The sequence below is a fragment of the Salmo trutta genome, chromosome 23 (genome assembly GCF_901001165.1).
Source record: "Salmo trutta chromosome 23, fSalTru1.1, whole genome shotgun sequence".
Classification (NCBI taxonomy): Eukaryota; Metazoa; Chordata; class Actinopteri; order Salmoniformes; family Salmonidae; genus Salmo; species Salmo trutta.
The window spans coordinates 639675-658590 of NC_042979.1; the positions used below are offsets into that span (position 1 = coordinate 639675).

Here is an 18916-nt window from a genome sequence, read left to right on the forward strand (position 1 = left end):
GCATGCTTGTCAAAATGACTTGTTCAAAAGTTCCTGCATTGGCCGGGAATCGAACCCGGGCCTCCCGCGTGGCAGGCGAGAATTCTACCACTGAACAACCAATGCCTTGCAATGCTGAAATAACCCTCACGGCTGGAAATCGTATCAAAAGCTTTAATTCATAGCATATTTTCGGCTTTGTGGGCTCACAGACATTGTACACCCTAATAAAATCCTTCTTTCCTCCCCGTCGGGGAATTGAACCCCGGTCTCCCGCGTGACAGGCGGGGATACTCACCACTATACTAACGAGGAGCAGGTGGGTTGGTTATTTGAAAAAATGTGGCGCATTGGATACTATCCCTAAATTTGGAGAGTTGGGTGTTAACCCTTCCAACAAAATCATCTGTAGAGACTGAATGGTTAGAGCTAGAGACTACTATGACCCATCTATGGAAAGCTGAGACCCTCACAAACACGTACATGTATTCGGTTTTGCTCTATACCGCTCACAAGCCACACGATAGTAGTTAGAAGGTGAGGTGTTTGTGGAAAATCCCAGGACATAGTCGCAAAGGCCAAACTCAAGACAGTTGTCACTGACTTGTTGGATATTCGTTTCCCATTTAACAACTAAAGCCTTGCACAAAGTACATCACCTCACACACTGGAAATCTACAATGGATTCACAAAAGTCTACTGAGAATGCGTAAATGTCCAAACGGTAAGTGAACCCAAACTCAGACTTTTCAAGAGTCAGTTAAGAATTCTACCATGACCAGAGATTGCTGCTAGCCTGGCAATCTAAACAGAGATTTCTTCCTCAGGGGGTTGCATGCTTGTCAAAATGACTTGTTCAAAAGTTCCTGCATTGGCCGGGAATCGAACCCGGGCCTCCCGCGTGGCAGGCGAGAATTCTACCACTGAACAACCAATGCCTTGCAATGCTGAAATAACCCTCACGGCTGGAAATCGTATCAAAAGCTTTAATTCAAAGCATATTTTCGGCTTTGTGGGCTCACAGACATTGTACACCCTAATAAAATCCTTCTTTCCTCCCCGTCGGGGAATTGAACCCCGGTCTCCCGCGTGACAGGCGGGGATACTCACCACTATACTAACGAGGAGCAGGTGGGTTGGTTATTTGAAAAAATGTGGCGCATTGGATACTATCCCTAAATTTGGAGAGTTGGGTGTTAACCCTTCCAACAAAATCATCTGTAGAGACTGAATGGTTAGAGCTAGAGACTACTATGACCCATCTATGGAAAGCTGAGACCCTCACAAACACGTACATGTATTCGGTTTTGCTCTATACCGCTCACAAGCCACACGATAGTAGTTAGAAGGTGAGGTGTTTGTGGAAAATCCCAGGACATAGTCGCAAAGGCCAAACTCAAGACAGTTGTCACTGACTTGTTGGATATTCGTTTCCCATTTAACAACTAAAGCCTTGCACAAAGTACATCACCTCACACACTGGAAATCTACAATGGATTCACAAAAGTCTACTGAGAATGCGTAAATGTCCAAACGATAAGTGAACCCAAACTCAGACTTTTCAAGAGTCAGTTGAGAATTCTACCATGACCAGAGATTGCTGCTAGCCTGGCAATCTAAACAGAGATTTCTTCCTCAGGGGGTTGCATGCTTGTCAAAATGACTTGTTCAAAAGTTCCTGCATTGGCCGGGAATCGAACCCGGGCCTCCCGCGTGGCAGGCGAGAATTCTACCACTGAACAACCAATGCCTTGCAATGCTGAAATAACCCTCACGGCTGGAAATCGTATCAAAAGCTTTAATTCAAAGCATATTTTCGGCTTTGTGGGCTCACAGACATTGTACACCCTAATAAAATCCTTCTTTCCTCCCCGTCGGGGAATTGAACCCCGGTCTCCCGCGTGACAGGCGGGGATACTCACCACTATACTAACGAGGAGCAGGTGGGTTGGTTATTTGAAAAAATGTGGCGCATTGGATACTATCCCTAAATTTGGAGAGTTGGGTGTTAACCCTTCCAACAAAATCATCTGTAGAGACTGAATGGTTAGAGCTAGAGACTACTATGACCCATCTATGGAAAGCTGAGACCCTTACGAACACGTACATGTATTCGGTTTTGCTCTATACCGCTCACAAGCCACACGATAGTAGTTAGAAGGTGAGGTGTTTGTGGAAAATCCCAGGACATAGTCGCAAAGGCCAAACTCAAGACAGTTGTCACTGACTTGTTGGATATTCGTTTCCCATTTAACAACTAAAGCCTTGCACAAAGTACATCACCTCACACACTGGAAATCTACAATGGATTCACAAAAGTCTACTGAGAATGCGTAAATGTCCAAACGATAAGTGAACCCAAACTCAGACTTTTCAAGAGTCAGTTGAGAATTCTACCATGACCAGAGATTGCTGCTAGCCTGGCAATCTAAACAGAGATTTCTTCCTCAGGGGGTTGCATGCTTGTCAAAATGACTTGTTCAAAAGTTCCTGCATTGGCCGGGAATCGAACCCGGGCCTCCCGCGTGGCAGGCGAGAATTCTACCACTGAACAACCAATGCCTTGCAATGCTGAAATAACCCTCACGGCTGGAAATCGTATCAAAAGCTTTAATTCATAGCATATTTTCGGCTTTGTGGGCTCACAGACATTGTACACCCTAATAAAATCCTTCTTTCCTCCCCGTCGGGGAATTGAACCCCGGTCTCCCGCGTGACAGGCGGGGATACTCACCACTATACTAACGAGGAGCAGGTGGGTTGGTTATTTGAAAAAATGTGGCGCATTGGATACTATCCCTAAATTTGGAGAGTTGGGTGTTAACCCTTCCAACAAAATCATCTGTAGAGACTGAATGGTTAGAGCTAGAGACTACTATGACCCATCTATGGAAAGCTGAGACCCTCACAAACACGTACATGTATTCGGTTTTGCTCTATACCGCTCACAAGCCACACGATAGTAGTTAGAAGGTGAGGTGTTTGTGGAAAATCCCAGGACATAGTCGCAAAGGCCAAACTCAAGACAGTTGTCACTGACTTGTTGGATATTCGTTTCCCATTTAACAACTAAAGCCTTGCACAAAGTACATCACCTCACACACTGGAAATCTACAATGGATTCACAAAAGTCTACTGAGAATGCGTAAATGTCCAAACGATAAGAGAACCCAAACTCAGACTTTTCAAGAGTCAGTTGAGAATTCTACCATGACCAGAGATTGCTGCTAGCCTGGCAATCTAAACAGAGATTTCTTCCTCAGGGGGTTGCATGCTTGTCAAAATGACTTGTTCAAAAGTTCCTGCATTGGCCGGGAATCGAACCCGGGCCTCCCGCGTGGCAGGCGAGAATTCTACCACTGAACAACCAATGCCTTGCAATGCTGAAATAACCCTCACGGCTGGAAATCGTATCAAAAGCTTTAATTCAAAGCATATTTTCGGCTTTGTGGGCTCACAGACATTGTACACCCTAATAAAATCCTTCTTTCCTCCCCGTCGGGGAATTGAACCCCGGTCTCCCGCGTGACAGGCAGGGATACTCACCACTATACTAACGAGGAGCAGGTGGGTTGGTTATTTGAAAAAATGTGGCGCATTGGATACTATCCCTAAATTTGGAGAGTTGGGTGTTAACCCTTCCAACAAAATCATCTGTAGAGACTGAATGGTTAGAGCTAGAGACTACTATGACCCATCTATGGAAAGCTGAGACCCTCACAAACACGTACATGTATTCGGTTTTGCTCTATACCGCTCACAAGCCACACGATAGTAGTTAGAAGGTGAGGTGTTTGTGGAAAATCCCAGGACATAGTCGCAAAGGCCAAACTCAAGACAGTTGTCACTGACTTGTTGGATATTCGTTTCCCATTTAACAACTAAAGCCTTGCACAAAGTACATCACCTCACACACTGGAAATCTACAATGGATTCACAAAAGTCTACTGAGAATGCGTAAATGTCCAAACGGTAAGTGAACCCAAACTCAGACTTTTCAAGAGTCAGATAAGAATTCTACCATGACCAGAGATTGCTGCTAGCCTGGCAATCTAAACAGAGATTTCTTCCTCAGGGGGTTGCATGCTTGTCAAAATGACTTGTTCAAAAGTTCCTGCATTGGCCGGGAATCGAACCCGGGGCTCCCGCGTGGCAGGCGAGAATTCTACCACTGAACAACCAATGCCTTGCAATGCTTAAATAACCCTCATGGCTGGAAATCGTATCAAAAGCTTTAATTCAAAGCATATTTTCGGCTTTGTGGGCTCACAGACATTGTACACCCTAATAAAATCCTTCTTTCCTCCCCGTCGGGGAATTGAACCCCGGTCTCCCGCGTGACATGCGGGGATACTCACCACTATACTAACGAGGAGCAGGTGGGTTGGTTATTTGAAAAAATGTGGCGCATTGGATACTATCCCTAAATTTGGAGAGTTGGGTGTTAACCCTTCCAACAAAATCATCTGTAGAGACTGAATGGTTAGAGCTAGAGACTACTATGACCCATCTATGGAAAGCTGAGACCCTCACAAACACGTACATGTATTCGGTTTTGCTCTATACCGCTCACAAGCCACACGATAGTAGTTAGAAGGTGAGGTGTTTGTGGAAAATCCCAGGACATAGTCGCAAAGGCCAAACTCAAGACAGTTGTCACTGACTTGTTGGATATTCGTTTCCCATTTAACAACTAAAGCCTTGCACAAAGTACATCACCTCACACACTGGAAATCTACAATGGATTCACAAAAGTCTACTGAGAATGCGTAAATGTCCAAACGATAAGTGAACCCAAACTCAGACTTTTCAAGAGTCAGTTGAGAATTCTACCATGACCAGAGATTGCTGCTAGCCTGGCAATCTAAACAGAGATTTCTTCCTCAGGGGGTTGCATGCTTGTCAAAATGACTTGTTCAAAAGTTCCTGCATTGGCCGGGAATCGAACCCGGGCCTCCCGCGTGGCAGGCGAGAATTCTACCACTGAACAACCAATGCCTTGCAATGCTGAAATAACCCTCACGGCTGGAAATCGTATCAAAAGCTTTAATTCAAAGCATATTTTCGGCTTTGTGGGCTCACAGACATTGTACACCCTAATAAAATCCTTCTTTCCTCCCCGTCGGGGAATTGAACCCCGGTCTCCCGCGTGACAGGCGGGGATACTCACCACTATACTAACGAGGAGCAGGTGGGTTGGTTATTTGAAAAAATGTGGCGCATTGGATACTATCACTAAATTTGGAGAGTTGGGTGTTAACCCTTCCAACAAAATCATCTGTAGAGACTGAATGGTTAGAGCTAGAGACTACTATGACCCATCTATGGAAAGCTGAGACCCTCACGAACATGTATTCGGTTTTGCTCTATACCGCTCACAAGCCACACGATAGTAGTTAGAAGGTGAGGTGTTTGTGGAAAATCCCAGGACATAGTCGCAAAGGCCAAACTCAAGACAGTTGTCACTGACTTGTTGGATATTCGTTTCCCATTTAACAACTAAAGCCTTGCACAAAGTACATCACCTCACACACTGGAAATCTACAATGGATTCACAAAAGTCTACTGAGAATGCGTAAATGTCCAAACGGTAAGTGAACCCAAACTCAGACTTTTCAAGAGTCAGTTAAGAATTCTACCATGACCAGAGATTGCTGCTAGCCTGGCAATCTAAACAGAGATTTCTTCCTCAGGGGGTTGCATGCTTGTCAAAATGACTTGTTCAAAAGTTCCTGCATTGGCCGGGAATCGAACCCGGGCCTCCCGCGTGGCAGGCGAGAATTCTACCACTGAACAACCAATGCCTTGCAATGCTGAAATAACCCTCACGGCTGGAAATCGTATCAAAAGCTTTAATTCAAAGCATATTTTCGGCTTTGTGGGCTCACAGACATTGTACACCCTAATAAAATCCTTCTTTCCTCCCCGTCGGGGAATTGAACCCCGGTCTCCCGCGTGACAGGCGGGGATACTCACCACTATACTAACGAGGAGCAGGTGGGTTTGTTATTTGAAAAAATGTGGCGCATTGGATACTATCCCTAAATTTGGAGAGTTGGGTGTTAACCCTTCCAACAAAATCATCTGTAGAGACTGAATGGTTAGAGCTAGAGACTACTATGACCCATCTATGGAAAGCTGAGACCCTCACGAACACGTACATGTATTCGGTTTTGCTCTATACCGCTCACAAGCCACACGATAGTAGTTAGAAGGTGAGGTGTTTGTGGAAAATCCCAGGACATAGTCGCAAAGGCCAAACTCAAGACAGTTGTCACTGACTTGTTGGATATTCGTTTCCCATTTAACAACTAAAGCCTTGCACAAAGTACATCACCTCACACACTGGAAATCTACAATGGATTCACAAAAGTCTACTGAGAATGCGTAAATGTCCAAACGATAAGTGAACCCAAACTCAGACTTTTCAAGAGTCAGTTGAGAATTCTACCATGACCAGAGATTGCTGCTAGCCTGGCAATCTAAACAGAGATTTCTTCCTCAGGGGGTTGCATGCTTGTCAAAATGACTTGTTCAAAAGTTCCTGCATTGGCCGGGAATCGAACCCGGGCCTCCCGCGTGGCAGGCGAGAATTCTACCACTGAACAACCAATGCCTTGCAATGCTGAAATAACCCTCACGGCTGGAAATCGTATCAAAAGCTTTAATTCAAAGCATATTTTCGGCTTTGTGGGCTCACAGACATTGTACACCCTAATAAAATCCTTCTTTCCTCCCCGTCGGGGAATTGAACCCCGGTCTCCCGCGTGACAGGCGGGGATACTCACCACTATACTAACGAGGAGCAGGTGGGTTGGTTATTTGAAAAAATGTGGCGCATTGGATACTATCCCTAAATTTGGAGAGTTGGGTGTTAACCCTTCCAACAAAATCATCTGTAGAGACTGAATGGTTAGAGCTAGAGACTACTATGACCCATCTATGGAAAGCTGAGACCCTCACGAACACGTACATGTATTCGGTTTTGCTCTATACCGCTCACAAGCCACACGATAGTAGTTAGAAGGTGAGGTGTTTGTGGAAAATCCCAGGACATAGTCGCAAAGGCCAAACTCAAGACAGTTGTCACTGACTTGTTGGATATTCGTTTCCCATTTAACAACTAAAGCCTTGCACAAAGTACATCACCTCACACACTGGAAATCTACAATGGATTCACAAAAGTCTACTGAGAATGCGTAAATGTCCAAACGGTAAGTGAACCCAAACTCAGACTTTTCAAGAGTCAGTTGAGAATTCTACCATGACCAGAGATTGCTGCTAGCCTGGCAATCTAAACAGAGATTTCTTCCTCAGGGGGTTGCATGCTTGTCAAAATGACTTGTTCAAAAGTTCCTGCATTGGCCGGGAATCAAACCCGGGCCTCCCGCGTGGCAGGCGAGAATTCTACCACTGAACAACCAATGCCTTGCAATGCTGAAATAACCCTCACGGCTGGAAATCGTATCAAAAGCTTTAATTCATAGCATATTTCCGGCTTTGTGGGCTCACAGACATTGTACACCCTAATAAAATCCTTCTTTCCTCCCCGTCGGGGAATTGAACCCCGGTCTCCCGCGTGACAGGCGGGGATACTCACCACTATACTAACGAGGAGCAGGTGGGTTGGTTATTTGAAAAAATGTGGCGCATTGGATACTATCCCTAAATTTGGAGAGTTGGGTGTTAACCCTTCCAACAAAATCATCTGTAGAGACTGAATGGTTAGAGCTAGAGACTACTATGACCCATCTATGGAAAGCTGAGACCCTCACGAACACGTACATGTATTCGGTTTTGCTCTATACCGCTCACAAGCCACACGATAGTAGTTAGAAGGTGAGGTGTTTGTGGAAAATCCCAGGACATAGTCGCAAAGGCCAAACTCAAGACAGTTGTCACTGACTTGTTGGATATTCGTTTCCCATTTAACAACTAAAGCCTTGCACAAAGTACATCACCTCACACACTGGAAATCTACAATGGATTCACAAAAGTCTACTGAGAATGCGTAAATGTCCAAACGATAAGTGAACCCAAACTCAGACTTTTCAAGAGTCAGTTGAGAATTCTACCATGACCAGAGATTGCTGCTAGCCTGGCAATCTAAACAGAGATTTCTTCCTCAGGGGGTTGCATGCTTGTCAAAATGACTTGTTCAAAAGTTCCTGCATTGGCCGGGAATCGAACCCGGGCCTCCCGCGTGGCAGGCGAGAATTCTACCACTGAACAACCAATGCCTTGCAATGCTGAAATAACCCTCACGGCTGGAAATCGTATCAAAAGCTTTAATTCAAAGCATATTTTCGGCTTTGTGGGCTCACAGACATTGTACACCCTAATAAAATCCTTCTTTCCTCCCCGTCGGGGAATTGAACCCCGGTCTCCCGCGTGACAGGCGGGGATACTCACCACTATACTAACGAGGAGCAGGTGGGTTGGTTATTTGAAAAAATGTGGCGCATTGGATACTATCCCTAAATTTGGAGAGTTGGGTGTTAACCCTTCCAACAAAATCATCTGTAGAGACTGAATGGTTAGAGCTAGAGACTACTATGACCCATCTATGGAAAGCTGAGACCCTCACAAACACGTACATGTATTCGGTTTTGCTCTATACCGCTCACAAGCCACACGATAGTAGTTAGAAGGTGAGGTGTTTGTGGAAAATCCCAGGACATAGTCGCAAAGGCCAAACTCAAGACAGTTGTCACTGACTTGTTGGATATTCGTTTCCCATTTAACAACTAAAGCCTTGCACAAAGTACATCACCTCACACACTGGAAATCTACAATGGATTCACAAAAGTCTACTGAGAATGCGTAAATGTCCAAACGATAAGTGAACCCAAACTCAGACTTTTCAAGAGTCAGTTGAGAATTCTACCATGACCAGAGATTGCTGCTAGCCTGGCAATCTAAACAGAGATTTCTTCCTCAGGGGGTTGCATGCTTGTCAAAATGACTTGTTCAAAAGTTCCTGCATTGGCCGGGAATCGAACCCGGGCCTCCCGCGTGGCAGGCGAGAATTCTACCACTGAACAACCAATGCCTTGCAATGCTGAAATAACCCTCACGGCTGGAAATCGTATCAAAAGCTTTAATTCAAAGCATATTTTCGGCTTTGTGGGCTCACAGACATTGTACACCCTAATAAAATCCTTCTTTCCTCCCCGTCGGGGAATTGAACCCCGGTCTCCCGCGTGACAGGCGGGGATACTCACCACTATACTAACGAGGAGCAGGTGGGTTGGTTATTTGAAAAAATGTGGCGCATTGGATACTATCACTAAATTTGGAGAGTTGGGTGTTAACCCTTCCAACAAAATCATCTGTAGAGACTGAATGGTTAGAGCTAGAGACTACTATGACCCATCTATGGAAAGCTGAGACCCTCACGAACACGTACATGTATTCGGTTTTGCTCTATACCGCTCACAAGCCACACGATAGTAGTTAGAAGGTGAGGTGTTTGTGGAAAATCCCAGGACATAGTCGCAAAGGCCAAACTCAAGACAGTTGTCACTGACTTGTTGGATATTCGTTTCCCATTTAACAACTAAAGCCTTGCACAAAGTACATCACCTCACACACTGGAAATCTACAATGGATTCACAAAAGTCTACTGAGAATGCGTAAATGTCCAAACGATAAGAGAACCCAAACTCAGACTTTTCAAGAGTCAGTTGAGAATTCTACCATGACCAGAGATTGCTGCTAGCCTGGCAATCTAAACAGAGATTTCTTCCTCAGGGGGTTGCATGCTTGTCAAAATGACTTGTTCAAAAGTTCCTGCATTGGCCGGGAATCGAACCCGGGCCTCCCGCGTGGCAGGCGAGAATTCTACCACTGAACAACCAATGCCTTGCAATGCTGAAATAACCCTCACGGCTGGAAATCGTATCAAAAGCTTTAATTCAAAGCATATTTTCGGCTTTGTGGGCTCACAGACATTGTACACCCTAATAAAATCCTTCTTTCCTCCCCGTCGGGGAATTGAACCCCGGTCTCCCGCGTGACAGGCAGGGATACTCACCACTATACTAACGAGGAGCAGGTGGGTTGGTTATTTGAAAAAATGTGGCGCATTGGATACTATCCCTAAATTTGGAGAGTTGGGTGTTAACCCTTCCAACAAAATCATCTGTAGAGACTGAATGGTTAGAGCTAGAGACTACTATGACCCATCTATGGAAAGCTGAGACCCTCACGAACACGTACATGTATTCGGTTTTGCTCTATACCGCTCACAAGCCACACGATAGTAGTTAGAAGGTGAGGTGTTTGTGGAAAATCCCAGGACATAGTCGCAAAGGCCAAACTCAAGACAGTTGTCACTGACTTGTTGGATATTCGTTTCCCATTTAACAACTAAAGCCTTGCACAAAGTACATCACCTCACACACTGGAAATCTACAATGGATTCACAAAAGTCTACTGAGAATGCGTAAATGTCCAAACGATAAGTGAACCCAAACTCAGACTTTTCAAGAGTCAGTTGAGAATTCTACCATGACCAGAGATTGCTGCTAGCCTGGCAATCTAAACAGAGATTTCTTCCTCAGGGGGTTGCATGCTTGTCAAAATGACTTGTTCAAAAGTTCCTGCATTGGCCGGGAATCAAACCCGGGCCTCCCGCGTGGCAGGCGAGAATTCTACCACTGAACAACCAATGCCTTGCAATGCTGAAATAACCCTCACGGCTGGAAATCGTATCAAAAGCTTTAATTCAAAGCATATTTTCGGCTTTGTGGGCTCACAGACATTGTACACCCTAATAAAATCCTTCTTTCCTCCCCGTCGGGGAATTGAACCCCGGTCTCCCGCGTGACAGGCGGGGATACTCACCACTATACTAACGAGGAGCAGGTGGGTTGGTTATTTGAAAAAATGTGGCGCATTGGATACTATCCCTAAATTTGGAGAGTTGGGTGTTAACCCTTCCAACAAAATCATCTGTAGAGACTGAATGGTTAGAGCTAGAGACTACTATGACCCATCTATGGAAAGCTGAGACCCTCACGAACACGTACATGTATTCGGTTTTGCTCTATACCGCTCACAAGCCACACGATAGTAGTTAGAAGGTGAGGTGTTTGTGGAAAATCCCAGGACATAGTCGCAAAGGCCAAACTCAAGACAGTTGTCACTGACTTGTTGGATATTCGTTTCCCATTTAACAACTAAAGCCTTGCACAAAGTACATCACCTCACACACTGGAAATCTACAATGGATTCACAAAAGTCTACTGAGAATGCGTAAATGTCCAAACGATAAGTGAACCCAAACTCAGACTTTTCAAGAGTCAGTTGAGAATTCTACCATGACCAGAGATTGCTGCTAGCCTGGCAATCTAAACAGAGATTTCTTCCTCAGGGGGTTGCATGCTTGTCAAAATGACTTGTTCAAAAGTTCCTGCATTGGCCGGGAATCGAACCCGGGCCTCCCGCGTGGCAGGCGAGAATTCTACCACTGAACAACCAATGCCTTGCAATGCTGAAATAACCCTCACGGCTGGAAATCGTATCAAAAGCTTTAATTCAAAGCATATTTTCGGCTTTGTGGGCTCACAGACATTGTACACCCTAATAAAATCCTTCTTTCCTCCCCGTCGGGGAATTGAACCCCGGTCTCCCGCCTGTCACGCGGGAGACTCACCACTATACTAACGAGGAGCAGGTGGGTTGGTTATTTGAAAAAATGTGGCGCATTGGATACTATCCCTAAATTTGGAGAGTTGGGTGTTAACCCTTCCAACAAAATCATCTGTAGAGACTGAATGGTTAGAGCTAGAGACTACTATGACCCATCTATGGAAAGCTGAGACCCTCACGAACACGTACATGTATTCGGTTTTGCTCTATACCGCTCACAAGCCACACGATAGTAGTTAGAAGGTGAGGTGTTTGTGGAAAATCCCAGGACATAGTCGCAAAGGCCAAACTCAAGACAGTTGTCACTGACTTGTTGGATATTCGTTTCCCATTTAACAACTAAAGCCTTGCACAAAGTACATCACCTCACACACTGGAAATGATTCTACCATGACCAGAGATTGCTGCTAGCCTGGCAATCTAAACAGAGATTTCTTCCTCAGGGGGTTGCATGCTTGTCAAAATGACTTGTTCAAAAGTTCCTGCATTGGCCGGGAATCGAACCCGGGCCTCCCGCGTGGCAGGCGAGAATTCTACCACTGAACAACCAATGCCTTGCAATGCTGAAATAACCCTCACGGCTGGAAATCGTATCAAAAGCTTTAATTCAAAGCATATTTTCGGCTTTGTGGGCTCACAGACATTGTACACCCTAATAAAATCCTTCTTTCCTCCCCGTCGGGGAATTGAACCCCGGTCTCCCGCGTGACAGGCGGGGATACTCACCACTATACTAACGAGGAGCAGGTGGGTTGGTTATTTGAAAAAATGTGGCGCATTGGATACTATCCCTAAATTTGGAGAGTTGGGTGTTAACCCTTCCAACAAAATCATCTGTAGAGACTGAATGGTTAGAGCTAGAGACTACTATGACCCATCTATGGAAAGCTGAGACCCTCACGAACACGTACATGTATTCGGTTTTGCTCTATACCGCTCACAAGCCACACGATAGTAGTTAGAAGGTGAGGTGTTTGTGGAAAATCCCAGGACATAGTCGCAAAGGCCAAACTCAAGACAGTTGTCACTGACTTGTTGGATATTCGTTTCCCATTTAACAACTAAAGCCTTGCACAAAGTACATCACCTCACACACTGGAAATCTACAATGGATTCACAAAAGTCTACTGAGAATGCGTAAATGTCCAAACGATAAGTGAACCCAAACTCAGACTTTTCAAGAGTCAGTTGAGAATTCTACCATGACCAGAGATTGCTGCTAGCCTGGCAATCTAAACAGAGATTTCTTCCTCAGGGGGTTGCATGCTTGTCAAAATGACTTGTTCAAAAGTTCCTGCATTGGCCGGGAATCGAACCCGGGCCTCCCGCGTGGCAGGCGAGAATTCTACCACTGAACAACCAATGCCTTGCAATGCTGAAATAACCCTCACGGCTGGAAATCGTATCAAAAGCTTTAATTCATAGCATATTTTCGGCTTTGTGGGCTCACAGACATTGTACACCCTAATAAAATCCTTCTTTCCTCCCCGTCGGGGAATTGAACCCCGGTCTCCCGCGTGACAGGCGGGGATACTCACCACTATACTAACGAGGAGCAGGTGGGTTTGTTATTTGAAAAAATGTGGCGCATTGGATACTATCCCTAAATTTGGAGAGTTGGGTGTTAACCCTTCCAACAAAATCATCTGTAGAGACTGAATGGTTAGAGCTAGAGACTACTATGACCCATCTATGGAAAGCTGAGACCCTCACGAACACGTACATGTATTCGGTTTTGCTCTATACCGCTCACAAGCCACACGATAGTAGTTAGAAGGTGAGGTGTTTGTGGAAAATCCCAGGACATAGTCGCAAAGGCCAAACTCAAGACAGTTGTCACTGACTTGTTGGATATTCGTTTCCCATTTAACAACTAAAGCCTTGCACAAAGTACATCACCTCACACACTGGAAATCTACAATGGATTCACAAAAGTCTACTGAGAATGCGTAAATGTCCAAACGATAAGTGAACCCAAACTCAGACTTTTCAAGAGTCAGTTGAGAATTCTACCATGACCAGAGATTGCTGCTAGCCTGGCAATCTAAACAGAGATTTCTTCCTCAGGGGGTTGCATGCTTGTCAAAATGACTTGTTCAAAAGTTCCTGCATTGGCCGGGAATCGAACCCGGGCCTCCCGCGTGGCAGGCGAGAATTCTACCACTGAACAACCAATGCCTTGCAATGCTGAAATAACCCTCACGGCTGGAAATCGTATCAAAAGCTTTAATTCAAAGCATATTTTCGGCTTTGTGGGCTCACAGACATTGTACACCCTAATAAAATCCTTCTTTCCTCCCCGTCGGGGAATTGAACCCCGGTCTCCCGCGTGACAGGCGGGGATACTCACCACTATACTAACGAGGAGCAGGTGGGTTGGTTATTTGAAAAAATGTGGCGCATTGGATACTATCCCTAAATTTGGAGAGTTGGGTGTTAACCCTTCCAACAAAATCATCTGTAGAGACTGAATGGTTAGAGCTAGAGACTACTATGACCCATCTATGGAAAGCTGAGACCCTCACAAACACGTACATGTATTCGGTTTTGCTCTATACCGCTCACAAGCCACACGATAGTAGTTAGAAGGTGAGGTGTTTGTGGAAAATCCCAGGACATAGTCGCAAAGGCCAAACTCAAGACAGTTGTCACTGACTTGTTGGATATTCGTTTCCCATTTAACAACTAAAGCCTTGCACAAAGTACATCACCTCACACACTGGAAATCTACAATGGATTCACAAAAGTCTACTGAGAATGCGTAAATGTCCAAACGATAAGAGAACCCAAACTCAGACTTTTCAAGAGTCAGTTAAGAATTCTACCATGACCAGAGATTGCTGCTAGCCTGGCAATCTAAACAGAGATTTCTTCCTCAGGGGGTTGCATGCTTGTCAAAATGACTTGTTCAAAAGTTCCTGCATTGGCCGGGAATCGAACCCGGGCCTCCCGCGTGGCAGGCGAGAATTCTACCACTGAACAACCAATGCCTTGCAATGCTGAAATAACCCTCACGGCTGGAAATCGTATCAAAAGCTTTAATTCAAAGCATATTTTCGGCTTTGTGGGCTCACAGACATTGTACACCCTAATAAAATCCTTCTTTCCTCCCCGTCGGGGAATTGAACCCCGGTCTCCCGCGTGACAGGCGGGGATACTCACCACTATACTAACGAGGAGCAGGTGGGTTGGTTATTTGAAAAAATGTGGCGCATTGGATACTATCCCTAAATTTGGAGAGTTGGGTGTTAACCCTTCCAACAAAATCATCTGTAGAGACTGAATGGTTAGAGCTAGAGACTACTATGACCCATCTATGGAAAGCTGAGACCCTCACGAACACGTACATGTATTCGGTTTTGCTCTATACCGCTCACAAGCCACACGATAGTAGTTAGAAGGTGAGGTGTTTGTGGAAAATCCCAGGACATAGTCGCAAAGGCCAAACTCAAGACAGTTGTCACTGACTTGTTGGATATTCGTTTCCCATTTAACAACTAAAGCCTTGCACAAAGTACATCACCTCACACACTGGAAATCTACAATGGATTCACAAAAGTCTACTGAGAATGCGTAAATGTCCAAACGATAAGTGAACCCAAACTCAGACTTTTCAAGAGTCAGTTGAGAATTCTACCATGACCAGAGATTGCTGCTAGCCTGGCAATCTAAACAGAGATTTCTTCCTCAGGGGGTTGCATGCTTGTCAAAATGACTTGTTCAAAAGTTCCTGCATTGGCCGGGAATCGAACCCGGGCCTCCCGCGTGGCAGGCGAGAATTCTACCACTGAACAACCAATGCCTTGCAATGCTGAAATAACCCTCACGGCTGGAAATCGTATCAAAAGCTTTAATTCAAAGCATATTTTCGGCTTTGTGGGCTCACAGACATTGTACACCCTAATAAAATCCTTCTTTCCTCCCAGTCGGGGAATTGAACCCCGGTCTCCCGCGTGACAGGCGGGGATACTCACCACTATACTAACGAGGAGCAGGTGGGTTGGTTATTTGAAAAAATGTGGCGCATTGGATACTATCCCTAAATTTGGAGAGTTGGGTGTTAACCCTTCCAACAAAATCATCTGTAGAGACTGAATGGTTAGAGCTAGAGACTACTATGACCCATCTATGGAAAGCTGAGACCCTCACGAACACGTACATGTATTCGGTTTTGCTCTATACCGCTCACAAGCCACACGATAGTAGTTAGAAGGTGAGGTGTTTGTGGAAAATCCCAGGACATAGTCGCAAAGGCCAAACTCAAGACAGTTGTCACTGACTTGTTGGATATTCGTTTCCCATTTAACAACTAAAGCCTTGCACAAAGTACATCACCTCACACACTGGAAATCTACAATGGATTCACAAAAGTCTACTGAGAATGCGTAAATGTCCAAACGATAAGTGAACCCAAACTCAGACTTTTCAAGAGTCAGTTGAGAATTCTACCATGACCAGAGATTGCTGCTAGCCTGGCAATCTAAACAGAGATTTCTTCCTCAGGGGGTTGCATGCTTGTCAAAATGACTTGTTCAAAAGTTCCTGCATTGGCCGGGAATCGAACCCGGGCCTCCCGCGTGGCAGGCGAGAATTCTACCACTGAACAACCAATGCCTTGCAATGCTGAAATAACCCTCACGGCTGGAAATCGTATCAAAAGCTTTAATTCAAAGCATATTTTCGGCTTTGTGGGCTCACAGACATTGTACACCCTAATAAAATCCTTCTTTCCTCCCAGTCGGGGAATTGAACCCCGGTCTCCCGCGTGACAGGCGCGGATACTCACCACTATACTAACGAGGAGCAGGTGGGTTGGTTATTTGAAAAAATGTGGCGCATTGGATACTATCCCTAAATTTGGAGAGTTGGGTGTTAACCCTTCCAACAAAATCATCTGTAGAGACTGAATGGTTAGAGCTAGAGACTACTATGACCCATCTATGGAAAGCTGAGACCCTCACAAACACGTACATGTATTCGGTTTTGCTCTATACCGCTCACAAGCCACACGATAGTAGTTAGAAGGTGAGGTGTTTGTGGAAAATCCCAGGACATAGTCGCAAAGGCCAAACTCAAGACAGTTGTCACTGACTTGTTGGATATTCGTTTCCCATTTAACAACTAAAGCCTTGCACAAAGTACATCACCTCACACACTGGAAATCTACAATGGATTCACAAAAGTCTACTGAGAATGCGTAAATGTCCAAACGATAAGTGAACCCAAACTCAGACTTTTCAAGAGTCAGTTGAGAATTCTACCATGACCAGAGATTGCTGCTAGCCTGGCAATCTAAACAGAGATTTCTTCCTCAGGGGGTTGCATGCTTGTCAAAATGACTTGTTCAAAAGTTCCTGCATTGGCCGGGAATCGAACCCGGGCCTCCCGCGTGGCAGGCGAGAATTCTACCACTGAACAACCAATGCCTTGCAATGCTGAAATAACCCTCACGGCTGGAAATCGTATCAAAAGCTTTAATTCAAAGCATATTTTCGGCTTTGTGGGCTCACAGACATTGTACACCCTAATAAAATCCTTCTTTCCTCCCCGTCGGGGAATTGAACCCCGGTCTCCCGCGTGACAGGCGGGGATACTCACCACTATACTAACGAGGAGCAGGTGGGTTGGTTATTTGAAAAAATGTGGCGCATTGGATACTATCCCTAAATTTGGAGAGTTGGGTGTTAACCCTTCCAACAAAATCATCTGTAGAGACTGAATGGTTAGAGCTAGAGACTACTATGACCCATCTATGGAAAGCTGAGACCCTCACAAACACGTACATGTATTCGGTTTTGCTCTATACCGCTCACAAGCCACACGATAGTAGTTAGAAGGTGAGGTGTTTGTGGAAAATCCCAGGACATAGTCGCAAAGGCCAAACTCAAGACAGTTGTCACTGACTTGTTGGATATTCGTTTCCCATTTAACAACTAAAGCCTTGCACAAAGTACATCACCTCACACACTGGAAATCTACAATGGATTCACAAAAGTCTACTGAGAATGCGTAAATGTCCAAACGATAAGTGAACCCAAACTCAGACTTTTCAAGAGTCAGTTGAGAATTCTACCATGACCAGAGATTGCTGCTAGCCTGGCAATCTAAACAGAGATTTCTTCCTCAGGGGGTTGCATGCTTGTCAAAATGACTTGTTCAAAAGTTCCTGCATTGGCCGGGAATCGAACCCGGGCCTCCCGCGTGGCAGGCGAGAATTCTACCACTGAACAACCAATGCCTTGCAATGCTGAAATAACCCTCACGGCTGGAAATCGTATCAAAAGCTTTAATTCATAGCATATTTTCGGCTTTGTGGGCTCACAGACATTGTACACCCTAATAAAATCCTTCTTTCCTCCCCGTCGGGGAATTGAACCCCGGTCTCCCGCGTGACAGGCAGGGATACTCACCACTATACTAACGAGGAGCAGGTGGGTTGGTTATTTGAAAAAATGTGGCGCATTGGATACTATCCCTAAATTTGGAGAGTTGGGTGTTAACCCTTCCAACAAAATCATCTGTAGAGACTGAATGGTTAGAGCTAGAGACTACTATGACCCATCTATGGAAAGCTGAGACCCTCACAAACACGTACATGTATTCGGTTTTGCTCTATACCGCTCACAAGCCACACGATAGTAGTTAGAAGGTGAGGTGTTTGTGGAAAATCCCAGGACATAGTCGCAAAGGCCAAACTCAAGACAGTTGTCACTGACTTGTTGGATATTCGTTTCCCATTTAACAACTAAAGCCTTGCACAAAGTACATCACCTCACACACTGGAAATCTACAATGGATTCACAAAAGTCTACTGAGAATGCGTAAATGTCCAAACGGTAAGTGAACCCAAACTCAGACTTTTCAAGAGTCAGTTGAGAATTCTACCATGACCAGAGATTGCTGCTAGCCTGGCAATCTAAACAGAGATTTCTTCCTCAGGGGGTTGCATGCTTGTCAAAATGACTTGTTCAAAAGTTCCTGCATTGGCCGGGAATCGAACCCGGGCCTCCCGCGTGGCAGGCGAGAATTCTACCACTGAACAACCAATGCCTTGCAATGCTGAAATAACCCTCACGGCTGGAAATCGTATCAAAAGCTTTAATTCAAAGCATATTTTCGGCTTTGTGGGCTCACAGACATTGTACACCCTAATAAAATCCTTCTTTCCTCCCCGTCGGGGAATTGAACCCCGGTCTCCCGCGTGACAGGCGGGGATACTCACCACTATACTAACGAGGAGCAGGTGGGTTGGTTATTTGAAAAAATGTGGCGCATTGGATAC

At 45.2% G+C, this 18916-nt stretch overlaps 47 non-coding genes across 47 annotated transcripts; all 47 read right to left on the reverse strand.

Annotated features, from left to right (window-relative positions):
- Window positions 1–34: 34 nt before the first annotated feature.
- Window positions 35–105, reverse strand: trnag-gcc (transfer RNA glycine (anticodon GCC)). The gene has a single exon. It is a non-coding gene; the product is annotated as a tRNA-Gly (tRNA).
- A 117-nt stretch (window positions 106–222) lies between these two features.
- Window positions 223–294, reverse strand: trnad-guc (transfer RNA aspartic acid (anticodon GUC)). Its single transcript has one exon. It is a non-coding gene; the product is annotated as a tRNA-Asp (tRNA).
- Window positions 295–846: 552 nt separating this feature from the next.
- trnag-gcc (transfer RNA glycine (anticodon GCC)) lies at window positions 847–917 on the reverse strand. The gene has a single exon. It is a non-coding gene; the product is annotated as a tRNA-Gly (tRNA).
- A 117-nt stretch (window positions 918–1034) lies between these two features.
- On the reverse strand, window positions 1035–1106 carry trnad-guc (transfer RNA aspartic acid (anticodon GUC)). The gene has a single exon. It is a non-coding gene; the product is annotated as a tRNA-Asp (tRNA).
- A 552-nt stretch (window positions 1107–1658) lies between these two features.
- Window positions 1659–1729, reverse strand: trnag-gcc (transfer RNA glycine (anticodon GCC)). Its single transcript has one exon. It is a non-coding gene; the product is annotated as a tRNA-Gly (tRNA).
- Window positions 1730–1846: 117 nt separating this feature from the next.
- Window positions 1847–1918, reverse strand: trnad-guc (transfer RNA aspartic acid (anticodon GUC)). Its single transcript has one exon. It is a non-coding gene; the product is annotated as a tRNA-Asp (tRNA).
- Window positions 1919–2470: 552 nt separating this feature from the next.
- On the reverse strand, window positions 2471–2541 carry trnag-gcc (transfer RNA glycine (anticodon GCC)). Its single transcript has one exon. It is a non-coding gene; the product is annotated as a tRNA-Gly (tRNA).
- Window positions 2542–2658: 117 nt separating this feature from the next.
- Window positions 2659–2730, reverse strand: trnad-guc (transfer RNA aspartic acid (anticodon GUC)). The gene has a single exon. It is a non-coding gene; the product is annotated as a tRNA-Asp (tRNA).
- A 552-nt stretch (window positions 2731–3282) lies between these two features.
- On the reverse strand, window positions 3283–3353 carry trnag-gcc (transfer RNA glycine (anticodon GCC)). The gene has a single exon. It is a non-coding gene; the product is annotated as a tRNA-Gly (tRNA).
- Window positions 3354–3470: 117 nt separating this feature from the next.
- Window positions 3471–3542, reverse strand: trnad-guc (transfer RNA aspartic acid (anticodon GUC)). Its single transcript has one exon. It is a non-coding gene; the product is annotated as a tRNA-Asp (tRNA).
- A 552-nt stretch (window positions 3543–4094) lies between these two features.
- trnag-gcc (transfer RNA glycine (anticodon GCC)) lies at window positions 4095–4165 on the reverse strand. Its single transcript has one exon. It is a non-coding gene; the product is annotated as a tRNA-Gly (tRNA).
- A 117-nt stretch (window positions 4166–4282) lies between these two features.
- Window positions 4283–4354, reverse strand: trnad-guc (transfer RNA aspartic acid (anticodon GUC)). The gene has a single exon. It is a non-coding gene; the product is annotated as a tRNA-Asp (tRNA).
- Window positions 4355–4906: 552 nt separating this feature from the next.
- On the reverse strand, window positions 4907–4977 carry trnag-gcc (transfer RNA glycine (anticodon GCC)). The gene has a single exon. It is a non-coding gene; the product is annotated as a tRNA-Gly (tRNA).
- Window positions 4978–5094: 117 nt separating this feature from the next.
- Window positions 5095–5166, reverse strand: trnad-guc (transfer RNA aspartic acid (anticodon GUC)). Its single transcript has one exon. It is a non-coding gene; the product is annotated as a tRNA-Asp (tRNA).
- A 546-nt stretch (window positions 5167–5712) lies between these two features.
- On the reverse strand, window positions 5713–5783 carry trnag-gcc (transfer RNA glycine (anticodon GCC)). The gene has a single exon. It is a non-coding gene; the product is annotated as a tRNA-Gly (tRNA).
- Window positions 5784–5900: 117 nt separating this feature from the next.
- On the reverse strand, window positions 5901–5972 carry trnad-guc (transfer RNA aspartic acid (anticodon GUC)). Its single transcript has one exon. It is a non-coding gene; the product is annotated as a tRNA-Asp (tRNA).
- A 552-nt stretch (window positions 5973–6524) lies between these two features.
- On the reverse strand, window positions 6525–6595 carry trnag-gcc (transfer RNA glycine (anticodon GCC)). The gene has a single exon. It is a non-coding gene; the product is annotated as a tRNA-Gly (tRNA).
- Window positions 6596–6712: 117 nt separating this feature from the next.
- Window positions 6713–6784, reverse strand: trnad-guc (transfer RNA aspartic acid (anticodon GUC)). The gene has a single exon. It is a non-coding gene; the product is annotated as a tRNA-Asp (tRNA).
- A 552-nt stretch (window positions 6785–7336) lies between these two features.
- Window positions 7337–7407, reverse strand: trnag-gcc (transfer RNA glycine (anticodon GCC)). The gene has a single exon. It is a non-coding gene; the product is annotated as a tRNA-Gly (tRNA).
- Window positions 7408–7524: 117 nt separating this feature from the next.
- trnad-guc (transfer RNA aspartic acid (anticodon GUC)) lies at window positions 7525–7596 on the reverse strand. The gene has a single exon. It is a non-coding gene; the product is annotated as a tRNA-Asp (tRNA).
- A 552-nt stretch (window positions 7597–8148) lies between these two features.
- Window positions 8149–8219, reverse strand: trnag-gcc (transfer RNA glycine (anticodon GCC)). Its single transcript has one exon. It is a non-coding gene; the product is annotated as a tRNA-Gly (tRNA).
- Window positions 8220–8336: 117 nt separating this feature from the next.
- trnad-guc (transfer RNA aspartic acid (anticodon GUC)) lies at window positions 8337–8408 on the reverse strand. Its single transcript has one exon. It is a non-coding gene; the product is annotated as a tRNA-Asp (tRNA).
- Window positions 8409–8960: 552 nt separating this feature from the next.
- trnag-gcc (transfer RNA glycine (anticodon GCC)) lies at window positions 8961–9031 on the reverse strand. Its single transcript has one exon. It is a non-coding gene; the product is annotated as a tRNA-Gly (tRNA).
- Window positions 9032–9148: 117 nt separating this feature from the next.
- Window positions 9149–9220, reverse strand: trnad-guc (transfer RNA aspartic acid (anticodon GUC)). Its single transcript has one exon. It is a non-coding gene; the product is annotated as a tRNA-Asp (tRNA).
- Window positions 9221–9772: 552 nt separating this feature from the next.
- Window positions 9773–9843, reverse strand: trnag-gcc (transfer RNA glycine (anticodon GCC)). The gene has a single exon. It is a non-coding gene; the product is annotated as a tRNA-Gly (tRNA).
- A 117-nt stretch (window positions 9844–9960) lies between these two features.
- Window positions 9961–10032, reverse strand: trnad-guc (transfer RNA aspartic acid (anticodon GUC)). Its single transcript has one exon. It is a non-coding gene; the product is annotated as a tRNA-Asp (tRNA).
- Window positions 10033–10584: 552 nt separating this feature from the next.
- trnag-gcc (transfer RNA glycine (anticodon GCC)) lies at window positions 10585–10655 on the reverse strand. Its single transcript has one exon. It is a non-coding gene; the product is annotated as a tRNA-Gly (tRNA).
- Window positions 10656–10772: 117 nt separating this feature from the next.
- trnad-guc (transfer RNA aspartic acid (anticodon GUC)) lies at window positions 10773–10844 on the reverse strand. Its single transcript has one exon. It is a non-coding gene; the product is annotated as a tRNA-Asp (tRNA).
- Window positions 10845–11396: 552 nt separating this feature from the next.
- trnag-gcc (transfer RNA glycine (anticodon GCC)) lies at window positions 11397–11467 on the reverse strand. The gene has a single exon. It is a non-coding gene; the product is annotated as a tRNA-Gly (tRNA).
- A 650-nt stretch (window positions 11468–12117) lies between these two features.
- trnag-gcc (transfer RNA glycine (anticodon GCC)) lies at window positions 12118–12188 on the reverse strand. The gene has a single exon. It is a non-coding gene; the product is annotated as a tRNA-Gly (tRNA).
- A 117-nt stretch (window positions 12189–12305) lies between these two features.
- trnad-guc (transfer RNA aspartic acid (anticodon GUC)) lies at window positions 12306–12377 on the reverse strand. The gene has a single exon. It is a non-coding gene; the product is annotated as a tRNA-Asp (tRNA).
- A 552-nt stretch (window positions 12378–12929) lies between these two features.
- Window positions 12930–13000, reverse strand: trnag-gcc (transfer RNA glycine (anticodon GCC)). Its single transcript has one exon. It is a non-coding gene; the product is annotated as a tRNA-Gly (tRNA).
- A 117-nt stretch (window positions 13001–13117) lies between these two features.
- trnad-guc (transfer RNA aspartic acid (anticodon GUC)) lies at window positions 13118–13189 on the reverse strand. The gene has a single exon. It is a non-coding gene; the product is annotated as a tRNA-Asp (tRNA).
- Window positions 13190–13741: 552 nt separating this feature from the next.
- On the reverse strand, window positions 13742–13812 carry trnag-gcc (transfer RNA glycine (anticodon GCC)). Its single transcript has one exon. It is a non-coding gene; the product is annotated as a tRNA-Gly (tRNA).
- Window positions 13813–13929: 117 nt separating this feature from the next.
- Window positions 13930–14001, reverse strand: trnad-guc (transfer RNA aspartic acid (anticodon GUC)). Its single transcript has one exon. It is a non-coding gene; the product is annotated as a tRNA-Asp (tRNA).
- A 552-nt stretch (window positions 14002–14553) lies between these two features.
- Window positions 14554–14624, reverse strand: trnag-gcc (transfer RNA glycine (anticodon GCC)). The gene has a single exon. It is a non-coding gene; the product is annotated as a tRNA-Gly (tRNA).
- A 117-nt stretch (window positions 14625–14741) lies between these two features.
- Window positions 14742–14813, reverse strand: trnad-guc (transfer RNA aspartic acid (anticodon GUC)). The gene has a single exon. It is a non-coding gene; the product is annotated as a tRNA-Asp (tRNA).
- A 552-nt stretch (window positions 14814–15365) lies between these two features.
- trnag-gcc (transfer RNA glycine (anticodon GCC)) lies at window positions 15366–15436 on the reverse strand. The gene has a single exon. It is a non-coding gene; the product is annotated as a tRNA-Gly (tRNA).
- Window positions 15437–15553: 117 nt separating this feature from the next.
- Window positions 15554–15625, reverse strand: trnad-guc (transfer RNA aspartic acid (anticodon GUC)). The gene has a single exon. It is a non-coding gene; the product is annotated as a tRNA-Asp (tRNA).
- A 552-nt stretch (window positions 15626–16177) lies between these two features.
- trnag-gcc (transfer RNA glycine (anticodon GCC)) lies at window positions 16178–16248 on the reverse strand. Its single transcript has one exon. It is a non-coding gene; the product is annotated as a tRNA-Gly (tRNA).
- A 117-nt stretch (window positions 16249–16365) lies between these two features.
- trnad-guc (transfer RNA aspartic acid (anticodon GUC)) lies at window positions 16366–16437 on the reverse strand. The gene has a single exon. It is a non-coding gene; the product is annotated as a tRNA-Asp (tRNA).
- Window positions 16438–16989: 552 nt separating this feature from the next.
- On the reverse strand, window positions 16990–17060 carry trnag-gcc (transfer RNA glycine (anticodon GCC)). Its single transcript has one exon. It is a non-coding gene; the product is annotated as a tRNA-Gly (tRNA).
- A 117-nt stretch (window positions 17061–17177) lies between these two features.
- Window positions 17178–17249, reverse strand: trnad-guc (transfer RNA aspartic acid (anticodon GUC)). Its single transcript has one exon. It is a non-coding gene; the product is annotated as a tRNA-Asp (tRNA).
- Window positions 17250–17801: 552 nt separating this feature from the next.
- On the reverse strand, window positions 17802–17872 carry trnag-gcc (transfer RNA glycine (anticodon GCC)). The gene has a single exon. It is a non-coding gene; the product is annotated as a tRNA-Gly (tRNA).
- Window positions 17873–17989: 117 nt separating this feature from the next.
- trnad-guc (transfer RNA aspartic acid (anticodon GUC)) lies at window positions 17990–18061 on the reverse strand. The gene has a single exon. It is a non-coding gene; the product is annotated as a tRNA-Asp (tRNA).
- A 552-nt stretch (window positions 18062–18613) lies between these two features.
- trnag-gcc (transfer RNA glycine (anticodon GCC)) lies at window positions 18614–18684 on the reverse strand. The gene has a single exon. It is a non-coding gene; the product is annotated as a tRNA-Gly (tRNA).
- A 117-nt stretch (window positions 18685–18801) lies between these two features.
- On the reverse strand, window positions 18802–18873 carry trnad-guc (transfer RNA aspartic acid (anticodon GUC)). Its single transcript has one exon. It is a non-coding gene; the product is annotated as a tRNA-Asp (tRNA).
- Window positions 18874–18916: the final 43 nt, after the last annotated feature.